Genomic DNA, 10,000 nt, shown 5'->3' on the forward strand with positions numbered 1-10,000 from the left:
TGATATAATAGTTTTTATTTTTTATTTTTACTTAGTCTTTGAGTTCGAAATATTATGTTAGCGTAATTCATTATTATTATTATTTCTATAGCTGGCTTCAGCTTTAATTGCTATATGAGCGTTAACTAGTTGAGTGTTCATCAGTTTTAAGTATTTAATGTACGATTATACTATACAGACTTCCGGCAATCGTTGTAGTATACCATATTATAATACGAGTACATTAAAGTAACAGTACAGAAACGTTCGTTGTGTATATTACCACTGAAATATAAAATGTTTAGGCTATTGAATTCTGCCCCAAAGAAAGCATCGTAACTAATAGCCATCCATCCCCAACTGCTCTCAGCTCTGTAGAAATTAGTTTTCGTTTGAAAATCAAGTCTCATTATTGGGGGTAACTGGCAACTACGGTGGCTGTACACTCAGGTGCACTCTGCGATCCTTGCAAACTTAAGCTGTGCATAGCTGCATTCTACATTGTGCAGAATGCAGCTCACGTATGCATAGATCTTCATATTGATTGGAAATCAGTTAAAGCTACCTGTGTAAGGCTGTGCAATTCGCCGACTTCAGGTGATGTAAACAAGTCCTCCGCAGAGAAAGGTTAATTCAGCATCACACCGACGTTGTCTCTCGTTTTTTGTTCGCGCCGAGCGCCGTTAGAAGAAAGTGCCACGAGAGAGAAAGAATATATGTAAAATAAAAAGTATGACGGATTGAAAGGATCGCAGCAGAATGGCAAACACATTGTGCGCAAAAAAAGTCGATAATGTGCAACATTTCGGTGGTATAGTGGTGCAGCAGCAGCAGCAGCAGCGGCAGCAGCAGCAGCAGCAGAAGCAGAAGCAGGCGCGTCGTCGTCGAAGGGTAGTTCTGTTGTGTGGCGAGAAGCGGCAACTCTGCCGGCGAGTGGCTATCGGTGATGCCACTTGCTGTAGATTTATCACTAGTGTTGTGTCGCTGGTGCTGGAGAGTGGATGCACGCGCCCTGTCTCTCTCTCTCTCTTGTCTGTCTCTCGCTCGTTGTCGTATCGCTTGATTAATGGTGGTTCCTTTCGTAACGACACTTTCGGGAGTGCTTTTGATCTGAAGACCCGGAGGAGGTCTAGGGAGCGTTTTATTATTTTTTTTTTTAAACGGGGGGCTAAAGGCGTTTAGGCCTGTTTAACGCACTATGAGGAACTCTAGGATTTGACACTTGGAAGAAGCTCCTCCCTGGAACTACTTACTGCTACTACTACTACCGCCACTTCTAATTGGATTGCGAGTTCTGACTGGAAAAGGGACCCTATAAGAAATTCGTACCTTTCGAAGGGAAAAATAAAAAAAAACCAGAAGTTACTCACTCGGCGAAAACATTGCTCTTCTCTGCATTCAAGGTAAGCTTATAGTATTATGCCTAGCCCATTTTCTGTTTCGGAAAACGAAAATTAGAATGTTGCATTATTGCAAACGTTATGTGGAAAACCGGTTGGTTGGCCTTGGCGCATTTGGGAACAGCAGTGTTTCATAGCGTAAAATCGCTTCGACAAATGTAATCTAGGATTTAAAACGCGTGACTTAAAACCGTTTTCAAGTTATAGCTCCCTTCATGTCAACTTAAGTTTTTAGACTTGTTCCAGAGGATTAAACCCTATTTATAATACAGTACAATGGCTAGATAATGTTGCATTATGTTGAAACACAACACTTTAACTTAAGCCAAAGGCAAACTACTTTTGTTGTAGAGTATCTCTTGTCTCCGTTATATGTTTTTTGTTTTTATATATATATAATATATATATATATATATATATATATATATATATAATAGAGCCAAAACACATTTGGACCCAGAGATAAGTAAAATCAGATATTTGCGAAATGTCAATCACATTTTTTGTTGTGACTCGTCCAGTGATATATATATATATATATATATATATATATATATATATATATATATATATATATATATATATATATATATATATATATATATCGATGGGAGGTTTGTTTTGAAAGAAAGGGTAAAATGGTTTCGTTGAGATATGTAAATTAATGCATACGGTGATGAGTGCATGGGAATTTTCCAATGCAGGTATTGCCAGTATTAGAAATTGCAATAGAAGCCGGACGGTCAATACGTTTTACGCCACTTGCATTTACATTTCCTTCCCACAAAGATCTTCTCTCTCCTCTCTCTCTCTCTCTCTCTCTCTCTCTCTCTCTCTCTCTCTCTCTCTCTCTTTGTATGTACCATATGAACTGGTGGATGGTTAAAGTGATCTGAAAAACGAAATTCACTTGTAATACGAAAAGATAAGTCTAGATTTGTAAAAAGATAAGTCTAGATGTGTATTGGAATCGTGTAATAGTTTTTTTTTTTTTTAGAAGATTTGATGTGCTTAGTTGTGACTTTGCGTAATAAACGCCTTGTGAATAAGTAAACATGTATTTTTTGCACGGGGGAGTAAGCTACCTGCGACGGGCTCTCGTACACACCCACACTTGTACACATAATTACGTCTATCGTGCGTGCAACCCCAAATCGTAACAGATTTACATTTGAATGTTTTATTTGCGATTTGTTGTTTTATCGTGAAGTCTAACCAGAATTAAGCATGATAAGTTTTGAGCTGAAAGGAAGACACACGCATATAGGAAGATCATGAGGAAAGTGAGGTATATGCCAGCGAAGCAGCTTATTAGTCTCATATTTTCCGGTGTTTTTAAGAAATGATGTGCTGCCCACGCATGTTTATGTGCATGTGTAGGTGTGTTTTTGACTGAGTGTAGCCTATCCATGCCTTCTCGCCTACGCGCACACACGTACTCATTCATTTCGAAACACATGCATTTATTTTTTTTTTTGTCGTTGAAAATGCACAACACATACGCAGGTTCAAACGCTCGAATATACGTTTGAGAGCCTTAGGCCTATGTGTGTGTATTTATAATTTACTGTGTGCTTGTTTGTGTATGTACGTACAATGTATAAATTTACGGTGTGTTTGTTTGTGTATGTATGTACGTAAATGCTGGTGCTTTTTTATGAAAAAATTAATAGGATTTGGTAGGAGGGGGGGGGCGGCCTGAAGGGTTAGGAGTGATAAATGGAATCTTGGCGTTTGCGTGCTGGATATCGTCTCCTCTCTGATTGATCTTAATCTCTTTCTATCTCCCATTTATCCTCCTTGTCATCGGATTCTATTACCCTTATGTGGAAAGAGTATACACGGGGGGTTAGAATAGCTTCCATCTCGGAAGAGGGGAGACTGCCTCTGAGAATATATGTTACGTTATTTTGGAACGGCAGAGACATAATTACATTAGCATGTAACTTTTTTTCTTTCTTTCTTTTTAAGATTTCAGTTATTTTTTTTCTTTTGTTTGGTTTTAGTAGTTATCAGTTTTAATTTCGAAAACACACTGTACTCAACGAAAAAAATACGAAACAAATTGCATATCAGTTACTTAGGCTACGCAAGAATAACTTGGGTAAATAGCAAGATTAACTGGGATATGGTGTCAAAACTAGATTATTGTACCATGGTTTTTTCATTGTCAAAGGCTTACCAGGTTTTGCAGATTCAAAGTGTTATTATTATTATTATTATTATTATTATTATTATTATTATTATTATTATTATTATTATTATTATTATTATTATTATTGTAGAGTAAATAATGTTGTCAACTTGTTAAGCAAGCTTTCATAAAACACTCATTTGTGAAAGAACATAAGAAAAGGAAAACAGCTTTTCATATTAAAGAAATTATATATATAAGCTTTAAGATTAGGAGGCGGGCTAAGCATACATTACAAAATGGTTTTAACGGTATATATTACGATAATTTCTATTTCTAGGCTTAATACGCAGAAATACTGCAGGTTCCGTAAGTAGGACTAGTCCTAACTTTTATCCTATGGTTTGTGATTTGTCATTAACCAATATTTCTCGTGAGAGATTCACAAGAAGTGTAAATGATCGTACAGTGTCTTTAAATTTTATCGCTATCTAGACTGAATAACTGTGCTATCTTAAACAGCTTATTGACCATAATGTTTGCAGATACGTTTCCCCTAGTGAGCTGTAACATACAAAAATTTAGAAAGTAATGCTCTACCTATACCAAAAACTTTAGGAAACTAATGCCCTAAGTTGTGGAACTCATTTTAGTGTAAGTTATATAGACCTATGATTCATCCGCTCTCTGCTTCTTAGCGTTACCATTCAGAATGATATTTTGCGTTGTCATGGCTTTTTAGAACGGTCTTTGCGTGACCATTACTCTTCAGTATGATATCTGGCGTTACCATTACTCTTTAAAACGATATTTCGCCACGTTCGTCTGTGGCAGCAATCTTTTCGCCGTAAATCCGGTGTGATCGCCAGGGTGCTATTGTTCGAGCACAAAAGAAGTCCGGTCGTTAGGGGTCTCATTCGCTGTCTACATCTCCTGTTTACGGAGACACTTGACAATTATGAGAGGTATCCTTAATTGCCATTCGTTAATTGTAATGATATTAAGTTTTTTTTTTACTATTATTGCTGTGCATTTATATCTGCATTTTATTTGGTGTTGTTGTGGAGAAATTTAAGTTGCTATGTCCCGCAAGCCCTATGGCCTATCTGCAACTATCAACTTTTCAGTAGGCTTTTAATTCTTCATTAAGGACTACACAGCAACCCTAAGTTACTCTAGAAAACCGTAATTTTTTTTTCAACAAATGCCCTTTTGATAAAAAGATTATTTTTAAAGCTTATAGTGATTTTGTTGATAACTGGATTCATCCTTGACTCTGAGGAGGAAACCGGTCACTGATATTAGACTTAAAATGCGGTAGCATTCTATCTCCGTTTATTCCAGTTACCTATATAGTATTAGCCTTAAGGTAAATAATGAATAGTATTTGCATTTTATATTGCAAGTAATACTGTATGCTGATCAGCACCTTTAAATGTAAACAGCATTATTCTGATTTTCCTGTACCTTAGTTCTGTGCAACCATTCAGCACGTGATAAATTAATTTTAAGCAGTATTTTTGTTTTTGCATAACATTTATGCTTTATTTTGCACATACATTGCGTTTTTAGTAGTATATATATATATATATATATAGTATATATATATATATATATATACTGAATATATATATATATATATACTGAATAACTTGACTACGAAATATATAAGACGTGATGCTATGTATAAATAAAGGTAATGCCTCGGAGGAGAATGAAGAGAGAGAGAGAGAGAGAGAGAGAGAGAGAGAGAGAGAGAGAGAGAGAGAGAGAGAGAGAGAGAGAGAGAGAGAGAGAGGCTTGCACTCACCTTCACCAGATTTATATGATATGTACTAGAAGTATTAATTTTGTAACATACACAGTATCCTCTCATCTTCCCTATTTACTATAGCGTTGTATTGCAATTAAAAAGGAAATACATTGATTAGCTGTTTCCTACCTTGATGGCCATTTAAATATTTTTACTCCGAATCAAATTCTAACTGTAATTGTTTTTGCAGTTACCTTTACTTGTATTTGTATTTACCTGCCCTTGTATTTGTAATTTCCTGTAATTGTATTTGCAATTAAATGCACTTGTATTGGTATCCTCACTTGTATATTTGCAATTACCTGTATATACTTGTTTATAATTACTTGTACGTGTATTTGTATTTACCTGAACTTGTATTGGTAATTATCTATACCTGTATTTGTATTTATTTGCAATCGTACATGTATTTAACCTGTGTTTGTAATTACCTGCACTTGTATTTGTTTGTAAGTACCTGTACTTGCTTTTGTAATTACCTGTGCTTGTTTGTAATTACCTGTACTTGTATTTATCTGTAATTGTATTTACCTGTACTTTTGCTGTCATTTCATAAATTCTTGGTTGTGTTTTTTTAAGACATTTTAAGCACATTGCCTTCGTGTGACCGATGATATTGTAGAGACATTCTCTCTCTCTCTCTCTCTCTCTCTCTCTCTCTCTCTCTCTCTCTCTCTCTCTCTCTCTCTTTCTGTCTTTTGAGAAAACGTACGGATGGCTTCTTGTTGTGTTTCTCTTTTACTTTCTCATCTTTTTTACACTCGGGTTCTGTCTTAACCGAGAGTGCAATATGTTCTTCCTATCTTTGTTGTTCAGAGATTTGCCTTTTGTGTCTTTTCAAAAGGAAAAAAAAAGCGTAAGACATAAGCTCTACACTCGTATTTAAAAGTCGGGTCCTCCGTGCTTGTCTTAACTTTATTTTCAGTGAGAAATGTATGCATAGTATTAATGGTGGGTATTCTACAAATTTGTTTTATGTTCTCGAAAAATTTATATGTTCGTTTTTAGATGTGGGTATTATAGAGATTTGCAGGCTATATTCTCCTACATTTTGTTTGAATATTGCAGAATTGTTTTTTTTTTCCGAAATCATGGTCTTTCTTAAATATATTGGCGTAGACTCTCTCCTAATGTCTCTGAGTACATTTTTCCTATGTTTTTAGATAATATTTAATTGGTTTCTCCCTGGGTATGGGGTAGTGCCTTCATGTGCACCTCATGCGGTGTTCTGTAGGCATTACTTAAGGTTCTTTGCAGCGTCCCTTCGGCTCGTAGCTGCAACCCCTTACCATTCCTTTTACTGTACCTCCGTTCATATTCACTTTCTTCCATCTTACTGTCTACCCTCTCGTAACAATTGATTCGTATTGCAACTGGGAGGTTTCCTGCTGTTACACCTTTCAAGACCTTTTCACTGTCCATTTCCGTTTCAGTGTTGAATGGCCTTAGTTGCCCCAGTGCTTAACATGTATACCAAAATTCTATAAATCGCTCGGTTAATTTTCCCGTAGTTTTTTTATTTTTTTTTTTTTTTATTTTTTTTTAGATGTTTTTCGTTTTTCTGATATTGTTATTTCTTGGATGAAAGTGTGTATATATTTTAAATGCTTTCATAGTCTTCTTTCTCCAGCAAATGTACGAACAGACCTAATTGGGTCTAGGTATCTATTTCACTTTATCCGTCTTTCTAGCTCACTGGTAATACCTGTGTATTTTAAATATTTTTGTCCTTCCTCGTCTTTGATAAATTATATGACCTGTGTGTCGGGTTTCTCTCTCGGTATTTTAGATTTGAACGATTGCCATACCTCTGTAAAATAAACACGTCTTTGATAAAATATACGACCCCGTCTCATCTCGGTATTTCAGATTTATGTAGTTTTGTTGAATCATTTATTTAGATATTTATCCCCTCGTCATCGTTACAAAATATGTACTACTTCTCCACATGAATATCTGAGAAATTCCTCACCCTTTTTTTCTCCCTTTCCCCTCGTTCGTCTTTGAAACAAATATAGGAAAAGTCTCTCTCTCTCTCTCTCTCTCTCTCTCTCTCTCTCTCTCTCTCTCTCTGTGTGTGTGTGTGTGTGAATGTGTGTGTATTTTGGAGATTTGTTCTCCTTTTCTCCACCGTTGAAAAACCGTGACACGCCACCGCGGCCCAAACCATAAATTTTCATTTCTTGCATGTCCTCGACTCCGCTGTAGTTGACAAGAAAATTGCTTGCCCATATAGGCTACGCATATATACTGCCGTGCTCGCGCCCGCGCCCGGTCGTGCATGAGGAAGAGAGAGAGAGAGAGAGAGAGAGAGAGAGAGACGGAAAAAATATAAAGGAAAAGTGTATAAATAAAGGGGTGGCGTAGGAAAGGTATATATAGCATGTGAGGAAAGTTGCGGAGCGAAACGAATTTGAAGAAAGAATTTTTTAGGTAAATTTCTCTCTCTCTCTCTCTCTCTCTCTCTCTCTCTCTCTCTCTCTCCATTTTAAAGTATTGTGAGGTAAATTTTTTTCTTGTGGGGGTTGGGAGGAGGTGTTGTTATTATTATTTTTTTTATTATTATTATTATCATCCAAAAATTGAGATCTCCAACTGTTCTTACACCGCATATAGTAATTAATAGACGAATTGAACGTGTTTTTTGTCAAAATGTTGGAGATTTTTATCATTAGTTTTAAAGTATATCAAAGGAAATGCATTTATAAGTTCCTTTAACTGAATTTTATATTTTTAAAGCCTATATCTATGAGTGTGGAGTCCAGAATAAAATCCATTGCCTGCTGTACGGATCATACACCACCTGAGATAATGATTTGGACGGTTTCTTCTCTCTAATCTCTCCTCTATCTCTCTCCTCCTCTCTCTCTCTCTCCTCTCTCTCCTCTATCTCAAGTTTTACGAAGCCAGAGGTACGGACTTTATTTTTTTTTTATTTTTTTTTTTTTTTTCAATTTGCAGTAATCGTTCGTAATAATAAGTAAACAGAGTTCTTAGCCGTTTAATTTTTTTCGTTGATGAAGAATCTCCTTTCCCTCCTGCTTTCTGTATTCATTTGCTTAGAACAGAAATGTTCATTGGTATTCTTGATTTGTGAGAATAATGAAATTCTTTAGAATTCTGAGTTATGATGTTAGCGACATTCTTTAGAATTGTGAGTTCTGGTATAGAAGAATTATGACAGTTTTAGATTTCTAATCAATAAGGTAGAATAATGACAGTCTTTAGAATTCTCATTAATAAGGTAGAATAATGACGTTCTTTACAGTTCAGAGTAATAAGGTAGAATAATGACATTCTTTAGAATTCTGATCAATAAGGTAGTATAGTGATATTCTCTAGAATTCGGATTAATAGGTAGAATCATAACATTCTTTAGAATAACGATTAATAAGAATTATGACATTGTTTAGAATTCAGATTCATGAGAGTAATGACATTCTTGAGAATTCTGATTAATAATGACATTCTCTAGAAATCTGTATGATAAAAAATAATGACCTCGCTTAAAATTCTGATAAAAAATAATGACACTTCAGAATTCCGATTAATGATAATGACATTCTTTAGATTTCCGATTAATGATAATGACATTCTTTAGATTTCCGATTAATTATAATGACATTCTATAGAATTCCGATTAATCATAATGACATTCTTTAGAATTCCAGTTAAAAATAATGACATTCTTCCAATTTCCATTACTAATAATGACATTCTTCAGAATCCGATTAATGAGAGTAATTACAATCGTTAGAATTCCGATTTAATGATAATAATAATAATGACGCCCTTTGGAATTCCGATTAACAAAAGTAATGCTATTCCTGAGAACTCAGATTAATAAGAATCATGCCATTCCTTAAAATTCCGATTAATGAGACACACCAAATGTGCTCTGTCACCATCTCACACCACCACCGCTCTCCTTGTGCCAGGATACTGTTGAGTCTCAACCCACAAAACCGCCTCACTCCCCCGGCCATACGCCCCCCCCCCCCCAAGAGGCTGGCATAAAGATGGTATCTGTTCCAGTTGGCTTGGCTGAATCATGCTATCTGTTTCAGTTAATTACGAGTCGTGAGGACAGCCATTTCATGGTACATACCAGTGATTATCGCATGTCTCTAAACTGTGGGTGTTATTTGATATTTCTTGTGGTGGTGTTGTTGGTGCTTGTATTGTATATACACCTTCGACAAGGTCAGAGATGGAGCTTCGAGATTGTAAGCGTGGTCTGTTATTATTATTAGTTATTATTATTATTATTATTATTATTATAAAATGTATGAAGTGTCATTACTAGTGACGTTTTTACTAATCATGTTTTTCACAACTATGTATTATTATTATTATTATTATTATTATTATTATTATTATTATTAATGTAATGTATTGTCATTAATAGTGACGTTTACTAATACTGTTTTCACAACGATGTATTATTATTATTATTATTATTATTATTATTATTATTATTATTATTATTATTATTATTGTTGTTGTTGTTATGTTAATGAATGTCATTACTGTGACGTTTAACTAATCCTGTTTTTACAACTATATATTATTATTATTATTATTATTATTATTATTATTATTATTATTATTTATTATTATTATTATTATTAATGCAATGAAGTGCCCTCCCCAGTGCTATTTTAGTAATGGCAC

General features: G+C 34.9%; 1 protein-coding gene across 1 annotated transcript in view; it reads left to right on the forward strand.

Annotated features, from left to right (window-relative positions):
* The first annotated feature begins 847 nt into the window (after positions 1 to 847).
* Positions 848 to 10,000, forward strand: part of LOC135196701 (uncharacterized) — a 750,202-nt gene continuing 741,049 nt past the window's right edge. Inside the window, exon 1 of the mRNA XM_064223533.1 lies at positions 848 to 1,382. The gene's annotated coding sequence lies outside the window, so the exon portion shown is untranslated. The remainder of the gene's footprint in view (positions 1,383 to 10,000) is intronic.

The sequence above is a fragment of the Macrobrachium nipponense genome, chromosome 18 (genome assembly GCF_015104395.2).
Source record: "Macrobrachium nipponense isolate FS-2020 chromosome 18, ASM1510439v2, whole genome shotgun sequence".
Taxonomy (NCBI): domain Eukaryota; kingdom Metazoa; phylum Arthropoda; class Malacostraca; order Decapoda; family Palaemonidae; genus Macrobrachium; species Macrobrachium nipponense.